Genomic DNA, 26005 nt, shown 5'->3' with positions numbered 1-26005 from the left:
AAATTTTGATTTTAATATTAGTTGCTGATGATTGTGCTAATTTCAAAGCATAATTAGCACCATAGGGTGGCGTTCTCCCAGCCTCATGGAAAAGCCCATGCATCGAGTCTGCTCAGAAGCAGACATTTTAGGTAAGTGCCTGTTCACGCATTCCCTTATCCCAGTCCCCCCACACCCAATTTCCATATCCCTCACTCTCCCCTACCCTTGCCCCACTTACCTGGTGCTCCCTTTAACCTTGTTAGGGGCGGTAACACTTGGGGTTCCGACACATTCCGATCACGGCATTGGCAGTGATGGAAAGGGAGAAGTGACCACTTCTAGATCCCTTATTCCTAGTCCATGGTGGTCATTTTGGTTGGTAGATTTTTTCAAAGTGCGAAATGGCAAGCACGCCTTTTCTCAACTTGAGCAAAATAAGTATTTTTTTTAATTCCTTTTATTATATTTGGTTTAATTAAACCTTTACAAATTTACATTTAAATCTCATAAAATTAAAAATAAACAGCACAGAAATTAAAATAACAAGAACAATGAGAAATAAAAGCATAGATAACATATTTCCACTTACTTATTGACATTACTATCCATGATAAAAGAGAAAAGAATAAAAAAAACACAAGCAGAACCCAGAAAATAGAATCAATCTCCGACCTAACGGGCAATAGTTCTTTCTTCTCCTACAGTCCAGAGCAGTTAATAGCATGTATAAATTGTTAATCCTGGAAATTCAGGCAGAGTTGTAGTTCTTTCAATTACCCAAGATGGCTACAATAATCATTGCATTATTACTTTCTACTCCATCTTAATAGCCCTATGAAAACCTGAGAGTGCTAGTCCTTCCAAGACGCTTTGAATGTTAAGACAACATTTCCACAGTAAATCAGAAGAGCAAGGCAAATGATAGTCATTCAAATATCTTAAAAAACATTCCTTAGATCTTTCAGTATTTCACACTCCAAAACAAGATATTTGGCGGACTCTGGCATAGAAAGACAAAACCTGCGCTTTGATTCCTTAGGAGGTATTTATTTCCTTCTTAACAATGGGCCTCATTACGAGGTGGGCGCAAAGGGATACCGGGCACCGTTAAGGACATCGGTGTCGGTAATCCCTTTGCGCCCTATTCCGAGGTCCCTTAGCGGGTCCCTTCCTTAATGCCTGGTTTTACCAGGCGTTATGGACAGGGCCCGTTAAGGGAATTCAGAGCCAATAATGGTACCACAATTGCAGTACCATTATTACCACCTTCCCCCTTCCCATTGAGCCCTATGGGGGCTGAAATGGGAATGGGGAATGGCTTTTTCAATGGGGACTTACCGGTCCCGCTAAGGTCGGAAGAGACCAGTAAGTCCCCATTGAACGAGGGCAGACTCAGTACCGGTATTGGAGGTTGTCATGGCGCTAATAGCACCTTGACTACCTCTAATATCATAATGAGGCCCAATATGTCTTTAGTTGACAGGATATTCCATCTCAAACTCAGCAATATCCCCCAATAGCTTTGGTTTGCAAATTGGAACAATATTTTCGAGAGTGATCCTCTGCACTTATGTTCATGGGCCAAATGACTCATTGAGGACTATGAGTGGAAACATTCAGTGGTTATGATCAAATCCTGCTCAAACAGCAGTTTTTGATTAGCAATGGATCACTAACCAGTACTAGTCTTTGAAGGATTGTTTCATATGGATTCATAAGTTCTAATAAGTACAGTGAGCTATTTACATTATTTCCCATAAGCTCAGGGTTTGCGAAATAGGGACCACAATTTTCGAATAATAATGTCAATAGTCTCCACTGCACTCAAGCCCAAAGTGAAACATATCCTAGCTCAAATCTAATTGGCGCTAGCAACACTGCTTTAAGTATACCAAGGATCCGGCTCCAAATTTATCCGTCAATTTTCCTCCGTTTTTTCCTCCATCATGCCGGTAACGGCAAGTTCTACACTGTATGCCAGTTTAGGGACAGTCTTGCCCTCAAAGAACATTAGTGCTGGTTTTAAAGAGAACCTACTGAATTTCCGATCAATCTTAACAATCTGAGATTCCAGAAGCTTAGCCTTATTTGGGAGGATCTCCCTATGGGATTTACTCCCCCTGTGGGACCAGAAATGGAATCACAGATATGTAACACTGGTGGATTTGCTCACTGAGGTTCCTTCAATATGCCAAATTGGATGATACTTGTTTTGTGGTGCTTTGGTAACTGCCAAGATTTTAGTTTTATTTGGATTTATGACAGGTCCATTTTCTATTGCATATTTGGAGAAAATATCCATCAGGCGTTGCAGGCCCACCTTAGTACGATCAAAAGATCAGAAAGTCATCTGCACATACCAGCCAAACGATTTGACTTTGACCTATTCTCGGAGATAACAACCCTTCATTCATAAGGCTTACAGCCACATCTGACATGTAGTGATTGCAGATCCATTGTGCTAAAACGCACCCCTGTTGCCCCCTGATAAGATCATATTCTCGTCGACATGTCTCCTTTTGGACTCAAGCAGACGTGAATACCACAATTTGGACTTGAATGCAGAATGTAGTTTCAACAAGCCACCATGGGAAATCTGTAACATAGACACTGATCAAAGGGGAACTACATTAAGAGAAAGAATGGTAAAATCTGGTATGTGGATCCTGGGCCACCAAATCTGTGATCCCCTTTACTTACATATCTAGACCGCGGTACGTGAATCAGATTCTTATTGCATGAACGTAATTGGCGGCTAGGTATATTGCTCAGAGGTTTTGTCCGATAGATAACTTGGGGCTTTTTTATTCACAAATTTGAAGACAAGAACTTTAAAATCTATGCGCTCTCTCAAAACCAGGCAGCGTTTACATCTTTCTAGATTGGATATGGTGGAAGATTTTGCCACCCTAAACACCAGAGTGACTGCTGCGATTTGGGCCACTTGCAATCTCTGCATCTGAAATACTGATATTCCTGACAGCAGCTCATTGCCATAATCCAGTTGCGAGTTAACAAGTGTCCGCACAACTGTTGCTCTATCCTCCTTCGCTATGAACAGCAGCATTTGTCTCAGCATTCGTAAGGGTTAAAACACTGACTGCAACTATGCGCTAGCCTGAGCTCCACATCCCATGTTGTCTTCCCACACACTGCCAGATTTTTTACTTTTTGGGCAAAGTCCAACTGTGAAACCAGAAAACAGGGTGACAGTGACAACTTAGTATATCACTGTTGGGGAGAATTCTCTGTTTAGGCTGAATGTCCTAACCTAGTGAGTCCCCCAGCAGCTTTGCTGGATTTCTGGAGTTTGTTTTTTTCCATCCTGCCAAGAGTGAGACTCTTTTTCTCCCACTCTTGGACATGATTGTGTGTAATTCCTTTGAATGTCAATGTGTTCTATGGGCTATGGGGTCTTTTACTCCATAGGGTCTCATATGTTTTTCTATGTGTGTTACACCGCACCCCACATGCCGTAACACTGGTGCGTCCTAGCGGACCTCCATCATAGACTCCATACCCGGGGACTGACTACTGTCTCCCCGGACATGTAAAGTCACCATTGGCTTTACTAGACCTAAATTTACTAACAGAACTAGTACAAACCATCCTATTGTGAACGTACTAGTAGGGGTAATTCGATTACTCCTGGGTCTGTTATTTGGGGGGGCACTGTCCCGTCCCCCCTCGTCGAGTTTTGGCTGGTGGCAGTGGAAACTACTTGTTATATTCAACCCCGAATATAACCCTATGGGATTCTTCCCATTGTTAGAGATTGATACTGTTTCTCGTTAATCTCTGACATACCACCGGTCTACTTATCTTAAATAAGTCTATCGGATGGTATTTTCTGCCAGAACTCGGTTTTTAAAGTGGCATCTGTGTCCGTCTCTATGACTCCTAAACCAAAAGTCGAGCCCTTTGTTCCACTTTTGGCGGGCTCTGTACAGAGACCCTCCAAAGTGGTGCCATTCTGTCTGGGTTACCACAGGGGTGTGGGAGGGGGTTTAGGCACCCTGGACCGAGTTGCCTTGCCAACTCCGGTCGCACTCTGGTGTGAATGGCCCAAGTGGTGAGCCTCCCCGCTCACCACTTAGCGTGTGATGATTGACAGCTAGGCTGAATGAATGGGGGTTTTCTGCATAAAAGCAGGCTTTTGGGACTGGATCTTCAGAAGTCGCCACAGGACCTAAGAATCTGACGAGGGTAAAGCTGAGCCGACCTTCAACGACGACACCTCCGGTGGAGCCCTGCTGAACCGACTCACCACTTCCCGACGACAGAGGAGATCTCCCTGCCGGAGAGTCTCTTCCCCTGACTGGTGGGACAACCAGTCCCTTTTGCTTTTTCTTCGCCTCAGGACGCAGTGGTCGAATTGCCCATGTAGAGCACCTCGGCAACCGGATAGCCACTACCCCTGTACCACGACCAAAAGGTGGTGCCTTGTGATGGAGCACTCCGCGGCTCGTCTCTTCCCTGGTGGTGCAACAATCTTCAACTTTCCTTCGACAACGAGATCCTCTATTCTCTTGGCAAAGACCGGACGTGCATCCACCAGCAGGAACAACTGCCCCCACCGGAGCTGTCTCTCCACACTCAAGGTAATGTGTCCGCCTGGCTTCCCTTGTTGCCGGATAGAGTGAGGTGTCTTAATCCTCGCCTCTCCATAGGGTCGCCTCCAAGCTTTCTCTAGCGTGTTGTTCTGAACTGGTCCAATCTGCCGATAACAATTTGCTCCAAAGACTTGAACGCATTTCCACTAAGATACTTTTGGGACATATCGCCTCGCCTCTATCCGAGTGGGCCTGGCCTCTGAACTTTATAATCTATCGTGGTTCTTGTCTTCTTGCCTTGCATTTGCCGTTCAGTATTGGGACCGTGTTGATTTCGTAACCTGCTTATTTTTCTCTCCCGTCCTAACAAATGCTAGAGTGCCATCTAGGTTGAGGCATACACCTCTGTCTGCAAATAAGTGATGCTGGTAGAACCTAGACTTGTCAAACTATTGTTAGGGGGATTGATCTGTTCTCTTCGTAGAGTAATTGTAATTGAAGTGTTTGCCGTGATAGTGCCAAAGTGTTTTCTATAGATGTGCCATTATAAATAAATACCTTTATATCTTTACACTGAAGCCTTGTTGCGTGTTTGCTTGTCTTACTGTGAAGAATTGCCCTATCTTGTATACTCCACAAACTGCTTAACTCTTCTTGAGGGAAGTCTGACTGCTCAGCCACAGCTACCAAGTGAATCTGTGTGGTACAGACTGCTACCAAGTGGGTTTACTGCCAAACACCTGTAGTCCTAAATCTTTTGCAGTGGTCCCAGAGGGAACTGCACAGGTTTCCGCCTAACACTGGTGGCAGCGGTGGGATTTGTATCGAGTATACAGTTTAGAGTGCTTTTCGACACTTTAGGATAACTAACCACAAAGCTTAGCGCTAAAAAGCAACTTTCAAAAACATGTCTACGATGGAAACTTACAGTCAAGAGTCCTTATCAGGTAAAAATACTGAGAGTTTGCGAGCTCTCTGTAGGCAAGAGAATCTTCCTGTAAGAGGCAAGAAGTTAGAACTAATAGAGAGATTGCTGGCGAACCAAAGTCTGGGTACTGGTTCAGAGGAACCAATTTCTCCAGCAAATGTAGATAACAGTGATGGTGTTGACATAAATCGTAATTCTGATGATAGTGATGAGGAGGCTGAAGAGGGAGGAGAGGCTAACGAAACTGTCTCCCCTGCTCCACTACCTGCCTTACCAGCTGTACCTACGGGGCCCATACCAGGTCCCACATGTAACCACGCTTATTTTGAACTCGAAAAAATGAAGCACGAATTAGAATACAAACGGTTCTTGGCTCAATCTGAACGAAACCAAGAGCTCGAGTTCAGACGGATGATTGCCCAGGCTGAGCAGAAGCAAGCTGAGTTAAGACTCAGGGAAATAGAACTTAATCACGAGTTAGAGATGAAAAAGTTGTCTATGGAAAATGCTTCTCTCTCCTTTGGTTCCTCTAGGAGCTCCAGTCCCAAAAGACCCTGGATGCCGAAGGAATTAGTGGGTATGTATGAACTGAGATTGGATGTGTTGGATTGGTTAAAACTGTTTGAATACAATCATGGGCTCCAGGACATCACCGGGAATGATTTACTTCCCTGGTTGTTCTCTAGGCTCCCTCCTGTTGCGACTGATGTGGTAATGGAGTTGGGGGAGGTGGATAAGACGAATTACGAAAGTGTGAAACTAGCTTTGATAGCTAGATTCGGGAAGACCCGTTCCCAGTATCTTAAGAGGTTTAGAACCTTCAAAAAGCATGATGGTACCCCTTGGGCTACCTGGGTGAGTGAAGGGTTGAAAAACTTAGAGGGATGGATTAAGGGTTACAAAGTGAACACTTATGAGGGTATGAAGAATCTTTTTATGTTGGAGTCTATTTATGATGCCTGTTCTCCTGAGCTCAGACAGCACTTGGCTGATTCGAAGGAATTGGATACCTCGACGCTAGCTAGGGCTGCTGGCTGTCATGATGCCTGCCCCCGGAAGACCAGACCAGGCCCAGCAGCCCCGGAAGCAGGCATCATGCCACTTGGAGCATGCCCAAAAGCCCCAGTTAGGGGCTGTTTGGGTGCAGTCCTGGCGCCTATGGCGCCAGGCTCATAAAGATAAAGTCAGTCCTGGCGCCATGGGCGCCAGGCTCATTATTGATAACTTACCTGAAGCAGACCATGCTGCATACTCACCTGAGGCAGACCATGCTGCATGAAGACTCAAGCCAAATGAGACTTAGGAGGGACTATTTTACTGAAGGGACTATTTTGTTACTTGGGTGGGGCTGTGGAAGAATACTTACCTGGATCTTCTTCCAAGGCTATTTAAACCACTCCCGGACAGCCACACATGCTTCGCGTTATTCTGCTTGCTGCAGTGTAACGCTCACCGTGTTTTCAGCAGCTCCAGTCTTCAGCCACGCCCCCTTCAGTCCTGGGACTCCTGAAACAAGAAGAAAAGAAGGATAAAGGTTAGAACAGGAGTTGTAACTTTAATCCTTACCTGAATCCTGATCCATTTCGCCACAGAACTGAAAGACAAAAGTCTTTGAAGCATTGCTTCGCATTCCTACGGCGCCGCGCTGAACTCACCTGCTTGGCGGTACTTCAGCATTCCATCGCGCTCTCTCCATCTCGTGGCCGCCCTCCGACACCTAAGGAGACAAAGACAGCAAGGTGATCAAGGGGACTCTCTAAGGCTATACAAGCTACCCCCAAGGACTTACCTGATTTACCACGGGAGGTACTCACCTCATCTCAGGTCGGCGCAGTCAACTCTGCTTCATCGCCGTACCCCAGCCCCTAAGGGGAGAAAGCAAAGACAATACCAGTTACCCCCCACAAAACTTACCTGATTTACCACGGGGGTCTCACCTCATCTCGGGTCGGCACAGTCAACTCTGCTTCATCGCCGTACCCCGGCCCCTAAGGGGAAAACCACAATAGACTTACCTGAATCTTACCAAGTGCCATTTGGAAATCTTCGAGTGGATTAATCGGCAACCTGCAAGGAATCGGACAGAGTGAAGATCAGACATTTGAACTCTTATGAACAATTGGACTTTAGAGTCAATACTGGAACTCACCAATTCCTCTACGCCAGTGAAGTAACTGGTCACCAACGCGCCCCTGCGGTCGACGCAGTATGGAGAGCTCATCCTTCCAAACCATCAGGTGAGACTAAGGAGGGGACATCAAGAGTGATCTGTGGGAAGACAACGGGAGTGGGGAAGGTGGGTTGACACTCAATTCCACGGGTGGTTAATTCCTCTTCTCCTTTGCAGAAGAATATTCTTGCGAGCCAGACAAACTAGGCTGAGCGGGCCAGTCCAGTCAGTCATCTCGGCGCTACACGTCACGCTGGTGGAAACAACAGTGGCCCAGTTCCGGTCGACGCCCCCGTGGGAACCAGGTGAGCGTAACAGAATGCGAAGCCTACCCACAAATACCCACCTGGGCATCATGGAGACCTCCGAAACTGATCAGTTGGCCCAATTATTAGGGGAATTAAGGGCCGAAGTGCATTCCGCCCGCCAAGAAACTAATGCCCTCAGGAGGGAACTGATAGTGTCAAAAGAACGAACTGATGAGTTGGCCAGACAACTATTACAGAGCCAGGCTGGACAAACACCTCTACCAGGACTTGGGGCAAGTCCAGCTCCTGTACCATCGAGTAATCCGGTGCAGATAAATTTACCGGGAGCCGTTCCTTTGGCTCTGCCTGAACCCTTTGCCAGAGACCCAAAAGGGTTTGCAACATTCATGAATCAATGCCGCTTGCACTTTTTATGTAGACCTGGAGCTTTCCCAAACGATCAGGCCAAGGTAGCCGTTGTACTGTCATATCTCAGCGGCAGTGCGGCGGATTGGTCCATTCCACTAGTTGACCAGAATGACCCGATTCTTCGAGATTTCCAGGGTTTTCGAACAAGCATGGAAAGACTATTCGCCCGACACTCCCGAGGACAGGCTTTGGACAACGAACTTTTATCCCTACGTCAAGGTAACCTGGATCTTTTATCTTACAACTTTCAATAGATTAGTAGTGAAAACCGAATGGCCTGAAGCCAAGCGAATCACATTATTCCATCGAGGACTTCGGGGAGAACTCAAAGATGTTTTGGCCCAAATCGTGAACCCGCCTCAAGACTGTGCTGAATATATAGATCTAGTGGTCCAGCTCAATCACAGACTTCAAACCAGGAAGGCTGACCGAACCAAGTTTGAGAACAGGGTGTTGGTTAAAACCCACGTAAGCTCCAAGGGAGTAGATGTCTCAGAACCTATGCAAATCGGGGGGGTTAAAGGACCCTTAACCCAAAAGGAGAGAGATAGAAGACGGCAACTGCAATTATGTTTATATTGCGGAACTACTGGTCATTTTCTTCAGAACTGCCCTGTAAAACCACCCAAGAAAGTTATAGGAGCAGCAGACGAAAACCATGTGAAATCTGACTCGGGAAACGACCACGCCCGGCAAGCGTAGAGGTCCGCTTGCCGAGCTTAAAGAAGGACACTCTGACCTCGCATTTCACCATACCCATGGTCCTTGTAGATCCAGAGCAGCCATGACGCATGCATGCGGTAAAGGCGTACGTAGACAGTGGAGACATAGGAAATTACTTGGACTGGGAATTGGCTACCAGGATGAATCTATCTCTCACCCGCAAGACCACGGCCGATGTTGTCACCACTGTAGATGGAACCGAAATTGCCTCTGGACCCGTAACTCATTCCACTGCAGAGATGACATTGCTGAGTCAAGATGGGCATCGAGAGGCTATGATGTTTGACTTAATCAAGGCCCCACAGTTTCAGCTGATACTGGGGATATCTTGGTTGGAAAAACATAATCCCTGTATTGATTGGCGAGAGAAGAGACTAACCTTCCCAGAATGTGCTCACACCTGCTACCCAAGAAAAACTCAAAACTCAGTCCTGGCCCCAGTAATTCCAGTAGCCATACAATTACCTCTTGAATACCAAGACTTTCAGGATGTCTTCCAAAAGGAACATGCAAACACCTTACCACCTCACAGATCGTATGATTGTCAAATAGATCATGTACCTGGAGCACGACCACCTTGCAGCAGAATCTATGCCCTTACGGAAACCAAAAATCTCCATTTGCGCCAGTACCTAGACCAGTACCTTGCTAATGGCTTCATTCGCCCGTCCAAGTCCCCTGCATCTTCTGCTTTGTTCTTCGTACCGAAAAAGGAAGGCGACCTTAGAACATGTATAGACTACCGCGCACTGAATTAGATAACCATCAAGAATTGATACCCACTGCCTTTGATCCCAGAACTACTAGACCAGGTGAAGGACGCTTGTATATACACGAAACTAGACCTTCGGGGGGCATATCATCTGGTACGTGTCAAAGAGGGTGACGAATGGAAGACTGCTTTTCGCACCAAGTACGGACTATTTGAGTACCAGGTGATGCCCTTCGGACTATGCAATGCACCAGCAGCCTTCCAGTTCTTCATGAACGATGTCCTCCGAGAGCTTATCGACGTTTGTGTGGTTGTTTACATCGACGACATCTTAGTATACTCTTTATAAGAATCTGAGCATGTAAAACACGTCCGAGCAGTCCTAAAGAAGTTACGCCAGCATAAATTATATGCTAAACTGGAAAAGTGCATCTTCCACACTACGGAAGTGGAATTCCTTGGATTTATTCTGACCCCGAGAGGAATCCGGATGGATACACGAAAAATGGATGCCATTCTTAATTGGCCTTCGCCAAGTTCAATCAAAGGAGTTCAAAGCATGCTTGGCTTTGCCAATTTCTACCGCAGGTTTATCCCGGACTTCTCGCACATTGTACATCCCATTACACCGCTATTGCGAAAAAACAAACGCTTTGTGTGGACAGAGGAAGCCGAGAACGCCTTCCAAGAGTTAAAAGCTAAATTCACATCTGCTCCCATATTAAGACACCTGCGCCCTGAGCTTCCCTACATAGTTGAAACAGATGCATCCAGTTCAGCCATGGGAGCAGTCCTTTCCCAAAAGGATCCCGAAACTAACCAGCTTCACCCAGTGGCGTTTTGGTCAAGAAAATGTTCAGCCCCCGAATTAAACTATGCCATAACTGACAAGGAGCTGCTGGCCATCAAGTCCGCCTTCAAGGCTTGGCGGCACTATCTACTGGGTGCCAGACATACCATCACGGTCATCACCGATCACCGCAACTTACAATACCTAAAGACAGCCAAAGCCCAATCTTTGCGCCAACTCCGTTGGGCTTTGTTCTTCGCCGAGTTTGATTTTGTAATAACCTATCGACCAGGTTGTAAGAATGGTAAAGCAGACCCCTTGTCCCGGATTGGAATGGGAGAAGCAGAAATAACTTTAGAACCCGTACCCATAATTCCGGAACAGAGAATCCTCGGCCTGACATCCATACAGACACTGGAGGACATTCAAAACAAGATCCACCAACTCTTTGATTCCGTTGCCCTACAGGACTAGGCAAAGAAAGGTCCAGAGTACTCTGTCATCGATGATTTACCTTATTACCAAGGCAAGCTATTTGTACCGCAAAAGGAACTACAGGAACTTGTCATTTCCCATTACCATGACACCTTAATAGAAGGGCATCCGGGTATTGCAAAAACCGAAGCTAAAATTAGGAAGCAATTTTGGTTGCCCACCTGGCGAAAGGATGTCAAGTCATTTGTCATGTCTTGTGGCATTTGCGCACAAAATAAAGGGCAAAAGAAAAAACCTGCTGGATTATTGCAACCATTAGACATACCACCTACCCCTTGGCATACCTTGTCATTAGACTTCATCACGGATTTACCCCCGTACCAAGGTTACAATACCATTCTAGTTATTGTAGATCTTTTTTCTAAAATGGCCCACTTCATTCCTTTAAAAGGGATACCTTCAGCTTCAATCCTGGCCAAGGAATTCCTTGAGAATGTTGTCCGCCTGCATGGCTTTCCTTCAGTGTTAATTTCAGATCGGGGCAGTCAATTCATTTCACATATTTGGAGGAAATGCTGCCAACTGGCACAAATTGATGTTAGGCTTTCGACCAGTCACCACCCTCAGACCGACGGTCAAACGGAGAGGACCAACCAGACTCTTGAACAGTACCTCCGTTGTATGCTACATCAGTCTGAGGGGAATTGGAAAGACATTCTGTGGATCGCCGAGTATGCGTACAATAATTCCGTATACTCAAGAACTGGACAAAGTCCTTTTTTTACCATTTATGGGCACCATCCTCGAACCTCGGATTTGGACTCACCCCAGCATTTAGAGATGCCCGCAGTGGACCATCTCCACGCTGTTATTACACAAGCCTTTAAAGAGGCAACCATCCATTTGCAAAAGGCTAAGGAAAAATACAAAAAGGATGCAGATCAGCACAGAAGTGAAGCTCCTCAATACCAAATAGGGGACCAAGCATGGTTAGCCACTAAGCACTTACCACTCAAGGGGACTCGGACCTTTAACCCCAGGTATTTGGGACCTTTTTCTGTCAAGGCAATTATTAACCCAGTGGCCGTCAAGTTGGACATACCTGCTCATATGCGAATCCATCCCGTCTTCCACATGTCTCTTTTGAAGCCAGTGCAACCAGGAACTAGGCTAACCACTCCACCTGAACCTATCCTCATAGACGGGGAGCCCGAGTTCGAAGTCAAGAATATTTTGGACTCAAAAAGAGTGAGATCAAAACTCTTTTACCTAATTGACTGGAAAGGTTATGGTCCGCAGGAAAGGTCTTGGGAACCTAGTGACCACGTGCATGCACCTCGTTTAGTGAAGAGGTTCCATCAGGAATTTCCAGACAAACCACGGCCAAGGGGGAGAATGACTTTAGGAGGGGCCTTGAGGGGGAGTGCTGTCATGATGCCTGCCCCCGGAAGACCAGACCAGGCCCAGCAGCCCCGGAAGCAGGCATCATGCCACTTGGAGCATGCCCAAAAGCCCCAGTTAGGGGCTGTTTGGGTGCAGTCCTGGCGCCTACGGCGCCAGGTTCATAAAGATAAAGTCAGTCCTGGCGCCATGGGCGCCAGGCTCATTATTGATAACTTACCTGAAGCAGACCATGCTGCATACCCACCTGAGGCAGACCATGCTGCATGAAGACTCAAGCCAAATGAGGCTTAGGAGGGACTATTTTACTGAAGGGACTATTTTGTTACTTGGGTGGGGCTGTGGAAGAATACTTACCTGGATCTTCTTCCAAGGCTATTTAAACCACGCCCGGACAGCCAGACGTGCTTCGCGTTATTCTGCTTACTGCAGCTTAACGCTCACCATGTTTTCAGCAGCTCCAGTCTTCAGCCACGCCCGCTTCAGTCCTGGGACTCCTGAAACAAGAAGAAAAGAAGGATAAAGGTTTGAACAGGAGTTTTAACTTTAATCCTTACCTGAATCCTGATCCATTCCGCCATGGAACTGAAAGACAGAAGTCTTTGAAGCATCGCTTCGCATTCCTACGGCGCCACGCTGAACTCACCTGCTTCGCGGTACTTCAGCATTCCATCACGCTCTCTCCATCTCGCGGCCGCCCTCCGACACCTAAGGAGACAAAGACAGCAAGGTGAGCAAGGGGACTCTCTAAGGCTATACAAGCTACCCCCAAGGACTTACCTGATTTACCACGGGAGGTACTCACCTCATCTCGCGTCGGCGCAGTCAACTCTGCTTCATCGTCGTACCCCGGCCCCTAAGGGGAGAAAGCAAAGACAATACCAGTTACCCCCCACAAAACTTACCTGATTTACCACGGGGGTCTCACCTCATCTCGGGTCGGCACAGTCAACTCTGCTTCATCGCCGTACCCCGGCCCCTAAGGGGAAAACCACAATAGACTTACCTGAATCTTGCCAAGTGCCATTTGGAAATCTTCGAGTGGATTAATCGGCAACCTGCAAGGAATCGGACAGAGTGAAGATCAGACATTTGAACTCTTATGAACAATTGGACTTTAGAGTCAATACTGGAACTCACCAATTCCTCTACGCCAGTGAAGTAACTGGTCATCAACGCGCCCCTGCGGTCGACGCAGGATGGAGAGCTCATCCTTCCAAACCATCAGGTGAGACTAAGGAGGGGACATCAAGAGTGATCTGTGGGAAGACAATGGGAGTGGGGAAGGTGGGTTGACACTCAATTCCACGGGTGGTTAATTCCTCTTCTCCTTTGCAGAAGAATATTCTTGCGAGCCAGACAAACTAGGCTGAGCGGGCCAGTCCAGTCAGTCATCTCGGCGCTACACGTCACGCTGGTGGAAACAACAGCGGCCCAGTTCCGGTCGACGCCCCTGTGGGAACCAGGTGAGCGTAACACTGATTTATGGCTTGCCAACCGGGCTACTCATAAGGATTCTGGGGCAACTCAGAAAAAGGATGAGGGAAAACAGCCTAAAAAAGACTCAAAAGAGAATTCTAATAATTCAAATTCCAAAGAGGGCCCCAAACAGAACCAGAAGGGTAAGCCACCAGGAAAACCACAGCAGAATAGTGTGTCTTTTGGTGCCAAACCGGAAGGAGGTCAGAACAAGCCACCATTCCAGGAAGCATTCAGTAAATGCTTTGTTTGTGGCTCGACTGACCACGTGAAAGGAGATCCCAGATGTAAGGGTAAACCTTCAGAGGTCCAGCTTGTCTACTTAGCCTTCGCTCCAGAGGAGGAAGTCCAAATGGCAAGTGGAAACTTTCTACTGCTAGCTGACGAACCCAGTGGAGTCTCAGCCAGCGTTTCTTTAGTATCTCTGGGGTTGTGGGAACAACAGAATTTAGATGTCTATAATTCTATCCCCGATAATACTAAAGAGTATTATAAGGACAGTGTCCAGGTGAATGGTCAAGAGACTCCTGCCATTAGGGACACTGGGGCCAGCATAACTGTGGTGGATAAATCGTTTTTTCAGGCTGAGCATGTTGCTAAGGCACCCAAACGCCTCACCAAGTTAGCTGGAAGCCTGTGCAGATGCTTCCCCAATTACCAGTTCTCATCCAGTGTAACGACATGACTGTGAAGATACCTGTCAGCATACAGAGTGAGGTACCAGGACGCGTACTGTTGGGTAAAGATTTGAAAACTCTCGGAGTTGTATCGCATACTCCCAGACCTCCTAGTAAACGGTTACAGGAGCTAACCAGACCCGCAAGAGAGAGGACCATGCGCGGTACTCTCCAGGAGATGATGAAGAAAGAAATCACTCCTGCTCCACTGGAATTGTCGGCCGCTGTCTCCAAGAAATCAGAAGCGAAAGGTAAACCTAAGACTTCTATCCCGAAACCAGCAGCCGGCATTACAGTGCAGCCAACACAGACTTCCCTGCGGTTGTCCAAAGTTACACCCGTAACTCCACCTCCAGCCGAGGGAGGTACAAGCCTGTGTGGTAGAATTAGACTTTAAGGAAGATTTAATGGAAGGCCAGGAACTCATTGGAGATCTGGATCCTGTTGACCATCCTGAGCTGCAGTCTTTACTGGCAGAAGGTGGACTCAGCAGGGCAGACTTCAGTAAGGGACAGAGAGAATGTCCAAATCTGGAAGGTCATCGCCACCAGGCAGAAGCTCAGGCTGAAGGGCAAGAGCCTGGGAAATACAGGTTGCACTGGGAAGATGGCCTCTTCTACAGTGAACTGACCGAGTCTGCACCTGGAGACTACAAACGACTTGTAGTACCCCAAGAGAACAGACCACAGTTCTTGCAGTTAGCCCACGAGATTCCTTTGGCTGGTCACTTGAGTTTCAAGAAGACTAAGGAAAGGCTCTCTCTCTACTTCTATTGGCCGAAGATGGGGGCCGAAGCGGAAAAACACTGCAGGAGCTGCCACACCTGCCAGACCTATGGTAAGGTTGGCTCCAAGAATGTGGCACCTTTAGTGCTTCTCCCAGTTGTGGGAGTCCCATTTGAGAGAGTAGAGATTGACATTGTTGGTTCCCTTGATCCTCCAACCTACTCAGGCAACAGGTTTATACTTGTTGTAGTAGACCATGCTACTAGGTATCCTGAGGCAATTCCTATGAGGACTGTTACAGCTCCGGCTGTGGCTAAGGCCCTCCTTGGTATTTTTCTAGGGTCGGGTTTCCTAAGGAAGTAATCTCTGACAGGGGGTCAAACTTTATGTCCCACTACATGAAAGCCATGTGGAAAACCTGTGGAGTTACTTACAAGTTCTCAACAGCTTACCACCCACAAACCAATGGGTTGGTAGAACGGTTCAACCGAACCATGAAAAGCATGATGGGTGCTTTAGAAGAACACCTTAAGCGGAAGTGGGATCTTCTACTGCCATGCCTTCTCTTTGCTTATAGAGAAGTCCCTCAGGAGGGAGTAGGTTACTCTCCCTTCGAGCTACTCTATGGTCATCCCGTCAGAGGTCCATTGGCCCTGATTAAGGAGGGGTTGGAGAGTGCTCCTTCCCCCAAGCCAGTCATAGTGACTGACTACGTGATAGGTCTCCGGAGGAGAATGTCGCACATGATGACGGAAGCAAGCGATAACTTGAAAGCTGGACAGGCATTGGTCAAGCACTGGCACGATCAAAAGGCTAACATGGTTGAGTTCGCTCAAGACCAGCTCGTTCTCGTTATGATCCCAACAAGGCAGAGGGCCTTGCAAGACAAGTGGATGGGACTCTTCAGAGTTGTGGGTAAACTCGGAGAGGTCAACTATCTGGTGGACTTGGGCAATCCCAAGGAGGCTCCGACAGTCTTCCACACCAACCGACTCAAAGCGTATGTCTCAAGACCCGATGTAGGAGCGTTGCTTCTAGCATCATCCGAGGAAGAAGAAGAGAGTGAAGCTCTTCCGGATCTCCTCAGAGGCTTACCTTCAGACGAAAAAATTGAAGGAGTAAATCTCTCCTCCAATCTGACACCCGAGCAACAAGAAGAGTGCAAATCTATGTTGAATCAGTTTGCCTCTCTGTTCTCGCTTTCACCAGGCTTGACCCCTTGGAGCCAGCACGACATACTCACTGGTGACTGTCTGCCGGTGAAAAGCAGAGGATACAGAATGTCAGAAAACGTACGAACCCACATCAAAGGTGAGGTCAGCAAGATGCTCGATCTCAGGGTAATAGAGCCCTCTACTAGTCCATGGTCTAGCCCAGTTGTGTTAGTACCAAAGGCCGGATCTAAAGAGCTTAGATTCTGCGTGGATTATAGAGCTCTTAATGCAGTCACCAAGACTGATGCCCACCCTTTGCCAAGAACAGATGAGTTGGTGGATAAACTTGGCGCCGCCAAGTTCCTCAGCACATTTGACTTGACGTCAGGCTATTGGCAAATAGCCCTGACAGATCATGCCAAGGAGAAAACTGCATTTTATACCCCCGTTGGCTTATACCAGTTTAAGGTAATGCCTTTCGGATTGAAGAATGCACCTGCTACGTTTCAACGGATGGTAAACCAGGTTCTGAATGGGATGGCGGACTTCTGCATGGCATTCTTGGATGACATCGCAGTGTTCAGCAATTCCTGGGAAGAACATGTAACCCACCTGAGAGATGTTTTGCAGGCTCTTGGACGAGCCAATCTGACCATAAAGGCGACCAAATGCCAAATTGGACAGAGTAAGGTAGTCTATCTTGGACATGAGGTAGGAGGTGGAGAAATAAGGCCTTTGCTCAGTAAGATTGAAGCTGTGCAAAATTGGACAACACCTACTACTCAAACCCAAGTGAGAGCCTTCCTAGGCCTCACTGGGTACTACAGGAATTTCATAGAGAACTATGGGACCATAGCTTCTCCACTGAATGTCATCTCCTCGCCCAAATTCCCCAAAAAGGTTAAATGGAACGAGGAGTGCAATCAGGCTTTTGAAAACCTGAAAAAGGCTCTTTGCCAAGACCCAGTACTCAGAGCTCCTGATTACCACCAACACTTCATTGTGCAGACAGATGCTTCAAATGTAGGAATAGGTGCCGTATTCAGTCAACTGGATGGGAAAGGTAGGGCGCACCCCGTTTGCTTCATCAGCCGCAAGCTGAAGGATCCTGAAACAAGGTGGGCAACAATCGAAAGAGAGTGCTTTGCTATCGTGTGGGCTCTGAAGAAGTTTAGGCCGTACTTGTATGTTTCTACTTTTGTCATTCAGACTGACCACCAACCCTTGAGATGGTTAATGCAAATGAAAGGGGAAAACCCAAAACTATTGAGATGGTCGATCTGCCTGCAAGGGTTTGATTTCACCATTGAGCACAGGTCAGGGTGTCACCACCAAAATGCTGATGGTCTCTCTAGGATGTATATTCATTGACTAGAGGTATGAGATTCATCCAGGAGTGGATTAAATCCTCCTGTCCCTTAGTCTGGGGGGGGGGGGGGGCGAGTGTTAGGGAGAATTCTCTGTTTAGGCTGAATTTCCTAACCTAGTGATTCCCCAGCAGCTTTGCTGGATTTCCGGAGTTTCTTTTTTTTCCATCCTGCCAAGAGTGAGACTCTTTTTCTCCCACTCTTGGACATGAATGTTTGTAATTCCTTTGAATGTCAATGTGTTCTATGGGCTATGGGGTCTTTTACTCCATAGGGTCTCATGTGTTTTTCTATGTGTGTTACACCGCACCCTACGTGCCGTAACACTGGGGCGTCCTAGCGGACCTCCATCATAGACTCCATACCCGGGGACTGACTACTGTCTACCCGGGCATGTAAAGTCACCATTGGCTTTACTAGACCTAAATTTACTAACAGAACAAGTACAATCCATCCTATTGTGGACGTACTAGTAGGGGTAATTTGATTACTCCTGGGTCTGTTATTCGAGGGGGCACTGTCCCGTCCCCCCTCGTCCAGTTTTGGCTAGTGGCAGTGGAAACTACTTGTTATATTCGACCCCGAATATAACCCTATGGGATTCTCCCCATTGTTAGAGATTGATACTGTTTCTCGTTAATCTCTAACATACCACTGGTCGACTTATCTTAAATAAGTCTATCGGATGGTATTTTCTGCCAGAACTCGGTTTTTAAAATGGTGTCTGTGTCCCTCTCTGTGACTCCTAAACCAAATGTCGAGCCCTTTGTTCCACTTTTGGTGGGCTCTATACAGAGACCCTCCAAAGTGGTGCCATTCTGTCTGGGTTACCACAGGGGTGTGGGAGGGGGTTTAGGCACCCTGGACCGAGTTGCCTTGCCAACTCCGGTCGCACTCTGGTGTGACTGGCCCAAGTGGTGAGCCTCCCCGCTCACCACTTAGCGTGTGTTGATTGACAGCTAGGCTGAATGAATGGGGGTTTTCTGCATAAAAGCAGGGCTTTTGGGACTGGATCGTCAGAAGTCGCCACAGGACCTAAGAATCCGACGAGGGTAAAGCTGAGCCGACCTGCAACGACAACACCTCCGGTGGAGCCCTGATGAACCGACTCACCACTTCCCGACGAAAGAGGAGATCTCCCTGCCGGAGAGTCTCTTCCCCTGACTGGTGGGAACAACCAGTCCCTTTTGCTTTTTCTTCGCCTCATGACGCAGTGGTCGAATTGCCCGTGCAAAGCACCTCGGAAACCGGATAGCCACTACCCCTGTACCGCGAGGTGGTGCCTTGTGATGGAGCACTCCGCGGCTGGTCTCTTCCCTGGTGTTGCAACGATATTCAACCTTCCTTCGACGACGAGGTCCTCTCTTCTCTTGGCAAAGACCGGACGTGCATCCACCACCAGGAACAACTGCCCCCGCCGGAGCTGTCTCTCCACAATAAAGGTACTGTGTCCGCCTGGCTTCCCTTGTTGCCGGATAGAGTGAGGTGTCTTAATCCTCGCCTCTCTATAGGGTCACCTCCAAGTTTTCTCTAGCGTGTTGTTCTGAACTGGTCCAATCTGCCGATAACAATTTGCTCCAAAGACTCAAACGCATTTCCACTAAGATACTTTTGGGACATATCGCCCCGCCTCTCTCCGAGTGGGCCTGGCCTCTGAACTTTATAATCTATCGTGGTTCTTGTCTTCTTGCCTTGCATTTGCCGTTCAGTATTGGGACCGTGTTGATTTTGTAACCTGCTTATTTTTCTCTCCCGTCCTAACAAATGCTAGAGTGCCATCTAGGTTGAGGCATACACCTCTGTCTGCAAATAAGTGATGCTGGTAGAACCTAGACTTGTCGAACTATTGTTAGGGGGATTGATCTGTTCTCTTCGTAGAGTAATTGTAATTGAGGTGTTTGCCGTGATAGTGCCAAAAGTGTTTTCTATAGATGTGCCGTTATAAATAAATACCTTTATATCTTTACACTGAAGCCTTGTTGCGTGTTTGCTTGTCTTACTGTGAAGAATTGCCCTATCTTGTATACTCCACATACTGCTTAACTCTTCTTGAGGGAAGTCTGACTGCTCAGCCACAGCTACCAAGTGAATCTGTGTGGTACAGACTGCTACCAAGTGGGTTTACTGCCAAACACGTGTAGTCCTAAATCTTTTGCAGTGGTCCCAGAGGGAACTGCAGGTTTCCGCCTAACAATCACCTGCATGTATTACCTGCAATTAGGGTGCCACAGTTACATTATATCTGAAAAAAACATTGGGCCGATTCACGGAACATATGTGCGCTGAAATCCGTGGCGCAAGCTGGCACAAGCATGAAAAAGCAAGCGCACGCGTGCGATTCATGGAAGGCCCTGCGTGTGTTTTCCCCGGGATGTGCGCCAAATCCGCGGGTGGCGAACACGGGTGCACACGTCATTGCAACATCCAGAACGCTGTGCGCCAAGTGCACTGCGCAGACGCACAGCGTCAGCGCACACACCAAAAAGGGGCCGGAACATGGAGCAGAACACGTGGCATGGGGAACAACGTGTGAAAAAGAAGGGGTAACTGTGGAAGTATGGCAGGGAAATACACGGTACGCCCACTCACACGTGGACAACACATATTCATGGAATCGAATACGGGAAACCCGCGCACGCCAAAAGACGCACACAGGCGTAAACACGTCCGCCACAGAAAGGCAGGCGGAAGCATCCCCGCTCAGTATAAAAGTGCATGCAAACAACAAACACGTATACACAGCTATGATGAATGCCCCATTAGTCGCTGCACTGATCGTGGGACACTGCAGGAGGAGGAGAATAGCCAGACTCTGCATTTTTTCACCCAGGACCAGCCTTTTTGGGATGCCTGATGACCAGGTCTATGGCAGGTATAGGTTTCCACCTCGTATCATCCTCAACCTGGTAACTGAGTGGGAGGATGACCTCACATCATCCACCTTGTGCTCCCAAGCACTGAGCCCCTTGGACAAGGTGCTCAATGTCCTGATTTTTTTGGCCACTGGGTCATTTCAGCGGACAACTGCCATAGTTGGGGGCATCTCACAGGCCACAAAGTCATGCTGCCTGCACAAGGTGTTGGCAATCATGACTGAGCGCCCATCAGTCCGCAGGCACATATACATGCCCAGAACACCTGCAGAAAGGCAGGCCGTGGTCCTGGACTTTTACAGGGTGCCACACTTCCCCAAAGCGTTTGGTGCCAATGATTGCACCCATGTGGCCCTACGTCCACCTAGGGCCACTGACCACATCTATCGAAACCGCAAGCACTGGCATTCCATCAGTGTACAGGTTGTATGCGATGCCAAGGGAATCATCACCTCTGTCTATGCAAATTGTCCTGGGTCTACCCAGGACAGTTTCATATACAGAATGTCCGCCCTAAGCCATCCCTGGAAGCTGGGAAGCATGGCGAAACATGGCAACTATTTGAGTACAAATGCCTGTGCACATGCATGCATTTTACACACAGACAAATAAACAAACCCAACTAATCACAACCATTATCACCTCCCCATGGGACAGTGCCTACCCTCTGAGCAACCACATGATGACGCCAATACGGAACACCACCAACACCACACCAGGTAAGATACAACGCTGCCCATATTGCAACCAGGGGCATAGTGGAGTGCACATTCGGAGTGCTCAAGTCACACTTCCGCTCCCTTGACCGCTCTGGTGGGGGCCTACTATATGCACCCCCAGTAGTGTGCAGGATCATTGTGGCACAATGTTGCAACACAGCAGGGCGTACCGGTAGACATGGTGGTGCTCCCACATCCCCAACCACAGGTACAGTCACTGCCCATGGGAGGGGAAGGGGCACGTGGCGAGGCAGCCCGTACCCAGCTTGTGGCCACAATTTTCACCTAAACTCCCACCCCTGCGGAGTGCACCCAAGCCTGGCACATACCTGGTGACAATCGATGATGACAAAGAGACAGTCAACTGTCACAACCCTACCAGCCTGAGAATGTTGCCACAGAAGTGCCACATTGTGTGCATCCCTAGCTACTGAAACATAACCAATCCAGTGTGACCAAAATGAACACATTAAAGGTGTACATCACAACACCCCCCTGCAAAACAGGCCATGACAATCACTGGTATGTCACCCAAACCCTCCCAACCCACATCACCCTTGTCTGCCACACCATGGCATGGCATGCAACAGCAAAAGAGCAAATCAAATGCCCAACCCATGACCAATGAATTGACATGTGATAAATGGAAACAGGCCTGAGACAATCACACCTGACATGCAATCAGGTCAAATGACTGACCAACACCCCCCCCCACATACAAAGCCATACCCAAATGCATGCCACCAGCGGTACCATCAACAAAAGACAGAATGCCTGTTGGCATGCACATTAGCCAAGGCAAATCCGCAAATACCTAACCCATGTCCTGTGTGTGTCTCCTGCAACACACCACTCAGCACACAGCACATTGAGATGCCATTCTGTTGGGGATACACCTTGAGCATCATATAAAAAGGGCAAACAACAAAAATAACCCATTGACGCATGTACACGATCCCCAAATGGTAAGTGATCATGCGCTGCAGGGACACAGCATGCCAGAGAAAGCAATCTGTGTGCACGTGTGGGCATGGAAGGGTGGTTGTATGTGTGTTGGATTATTGTGTAAGTGTGTGTGTCAGTAGGGACATGCACGCAAAAGATGCATGTGAAATCAAGTGACCCTCAGTGTCCTGTACACATCACATGTGAATATTGCCCATGTGTACACCCCAGTATGTCAAACCACAACAATCCCCTGACACCTGAAATGTAAAGCCAACACAGGAAAAGCCATTGACCAGCAGAACACATCATGTACATAGCCCACAATGACAATGTCAGAGAGTGCCCAAACACTGTAGCCCAAGGGTACAGTCCGACAACAAAAGCCCCTCCCTCATTTACTCATCACCATGACCTTCAGAAGAACTGTGTCTGGGGTTCGTTGGCTTCTTCCTTATAGTCTACCTGGCTTCAGGATCCCCCTACCCCTTGGTTTCCTTGTTCTACCCTGCATGTAAATAGGGACCAGCCCCCTCAGAGGCCACCTTGATTGGTAAAAATACCAAATCGCAGAGAACTCCAAGGAGCCAAACCCCCAAACCTGGGAAAAAGCCTGTAGCCCACAAAAAACCCTGGAAGAGTCTCCAGTAGATGACTTGAAGTTGCTGAATATGGCCAAGCACATGTCCAAGCAGAATGACAGAAGAACAACCAAGGTGGCACAGTTGAAGAATGGATCAACAGGATTGGTAGCATTTTCAGTACACAATATTCAATGAGGATGCAACAACTGATGGGTAGTGTCACAGCTCCGGTCTCCATGTGCAGGAGTGGCACAAACCAACCACCCCCTCCGCGGCCTTGGCACCTGCAAGGTCAAACATACACAGGCCTCCGAGACCCGGGCGGGGAAAGAAGTTCAGGGATCCTTTTGTTTGTGTAACGCTCACCTGATTCCCACGGAGGCGCGGGTCTTGGCAGGAGGGTGTCTGTGACTCGAAAAGTGATGTGCAGGACTCGATTGGCTTCTGGGGTCGAACCTCTTCGCACTGTGTGTCGAACTCGAAGAGTGAGATTTCTGCAGGTGAAAGAATATGGGGGTTAATGGCCTGGGTTGTTGAAAGTCCCTCTCTCTCTCTCTCTCTCTCTTCCCAGCTTTTCTGTAGAGCCCCCCCAGGTCAACGTGCTCACCTTAGATAGGTGAATGCTGGGCTCTCCATCTGCGTCTGGTGCAGGGTGCCACTGCCAGATCCTTCACTGGTGAAACATTGGCCTCTTGAATTCAGAGGATGGTTACCGTCGTTATCTGCACGAGCGGTGAGTTTCTGGACACATTTTGTCTTTATAGTCTTTAAATGCGTGGCACGTTAATATTGAAGACTCTGTATAATGCTTTTCCCTTATGTATTGCAGGACTCTTGGGATGGAAGATGGAGTGAAGCGCCTGGAAATTCGTAAGTATGGCAAGCGCTCTAACTGTCTCTTTCCTTGCAGCTTAGTTCGTGTTAAAGAGACGCTGAAGTATTCGCAGGCGTTTTATTGCGACGAGCGCGATGGGCGTGAGTAAATACCTGCTTATTGTCTTTTTCTTTTGTCTTTCAGATGTTGGTTTGCAGCGCTGGAGTCAGCGGAATGCTAACTAAACTTTGTCTTCACAGGCGGAGATTCAGAATGAAGAAATCCGGAATTCACGGCGTGCCGGTAAGTATAACAATGCTTTTGTCTTTGCAGGCGAAGGTGCAGCGTGAAGACACGGCCGCTGCTGATGGATCAGGTGAGAAAGCACTGTGTGTAAAGTTTGTCTTGCTAACCTGTTGTTTCTTGTCTTTTGCAGGTGCTGATGTTGACTGGATACAGGAATGGTAAGTATAATTCTTGCAGGTTCAGGATCGAAAGAGGAAAGGCTGGAACAGACTCGGTGAGCGTTCTGCTGCAGATGCAGTATAACGCGAAGCACGTTTCATCTATCGGGTGTGGTTTAAATAGCCTTGGAGTGATGAGGCGTCTTCTTCCACGGCCCCGCCTAGGCTAGAAAAGAGTTCCAGTTTCCAGAAGAGTTCCAGTGCTGTATCCAGGGGGTGGAGCTGCCCCACCCAGGTAAGAAAGTAGTTCCTGTTCACAGAGGGCTTCTAAGTGGCTGGTAAGCAAGCAGCATGGTCTGCCGCAGGTAAATCCACACAAGCACCCTCACACCAACTATGAGCCCGGCGCTTCCAGTGCCGGGACCGATGGTTTTGATGAGCCTGGTGCCACCGGCGCCAGGACAGGGTCCAAAAGGTTCCAGTAGGGACCGGCTGGTGCCTAGGATTAGGGGCCTGCTTCCAAGGACGTTGGGCTGGTCCTGGCTCCTTGGAAACAGTGATCATGACAGCACCCCCCCTCAAGGCCCCTCCTAAATGTGTCTTCTCCGGGGGTTTTGGCTTGTTGGGGTGATTCAGATGGAATTTCTTGATCAGACGAGGTGCGTGGACATATTCTGAGGGTTCCCAAGACCTCTCCTGGGGGCCGTATCCTTTCCAATCAACCAGATAATATAACTTAGATTTGGAGATTTTGGAGTCTAGGATGTTCTTCACTTCGAATTCAAGTTCTCCATCTACTAAAACCCGTTCTGGAAGTTCAGTCAATCGGGTTTCTGGTTGTACTGGTTTTAATAAGGAGACATGGAATACTGGATGTATTTTCATATGCGTAGGTAATTCCAATTTGACAGCCACCGGATTAATTATGGCAGATATGAGATAGGGTCCAAGGTATCTCGGGATGAAGGTGCGGGGTCATTTTAGAGGCAGGTGCTTAGTGGATAACCAGACCTGATCTCCTACAGCGTAATGAGGGGCCTCTTTACGGTGTCGATCTGCTCCTTTTTTGAATTCTTTGCAGATGTGCAGTGGCTTCCTTAAAAGCACGGGTGATCTCCGAGTGCAAGTGATCCACAGCAGGTGCTTCAAATTCTTGGGGAGGATCCAGGTTGGAGGTTCTAGGATGGTGTCCGTATAATAGGAAAAAAGGAGTCTTCCCGGTTCCAGAATGAGTCGAATTGTTGTAAGCGTATTCAGCGATCCAAAGAATATCCTTCCAGGGGTTTTCAGTTTGTTGGAGCATGCAACGTAGATATTGTTCTAGTGTCGGATTTGTCCTTTCGGTTTGTCCGTCAGTTTGGGGATGGTGACTGGTCGAAAGTCTTACATCAATTTGGGCTAGACGACAGCAACTGCGCCAGAAGTGGGAGATGAATTGACTTCCCCTATCGGAGACTAAAACCGAGGGAAAACCATGTAAGCGAACGATGTTTTCCAAGAATTCTCGGGCCAATACTGAGGCTGAAGGTAGACCCTTCAGGGGAATGAAGTGAGCCATCTTGGAGAATAGATCCACGACTACTAAGATGGTAGTATACCCCGAGCATGGCGGTAGGTCCGTGATAAAATCCATGGACAAGGTATGCCATGGACAGGGAGGGATGTCTAGTGGCTGTAATAGGCCGGCTGGTTTCTGCTTCTGACTTTTATTCTGGGCACACACACCGCAGGAGATTACAAAGTCTCTAATATCCTTTTTCCATGATGGCCACCAGAAATGTCTTTTAATCTTTTCCATGGTTTTGGTAATGCCAGGGTGACCCTCCATTAGAGAGTTGTGATAACAGGAGATTACTTGTTTTTGTATTTTCTCACAGGGCAAGGGCAATCGTC

This window comes from Ambystoma mexicanum, chromosome 1q (genome assembly GCF_040938575.1).
Source record: "Ambystoma mexicanum isolate Mex_15411 chromosome 1q, UKY_AmexF1_1, whole genome shotgun sequence".
NCBI classification, from domain to species: Eukaryota; Metazoa; Chordata; class Amphibia; order Caudata; family Ambystomatidae; genus Ambystoma; species Ambystoma mexicanum.
This window is presented reverse-complemented; position numbering follows the sequence as displayed.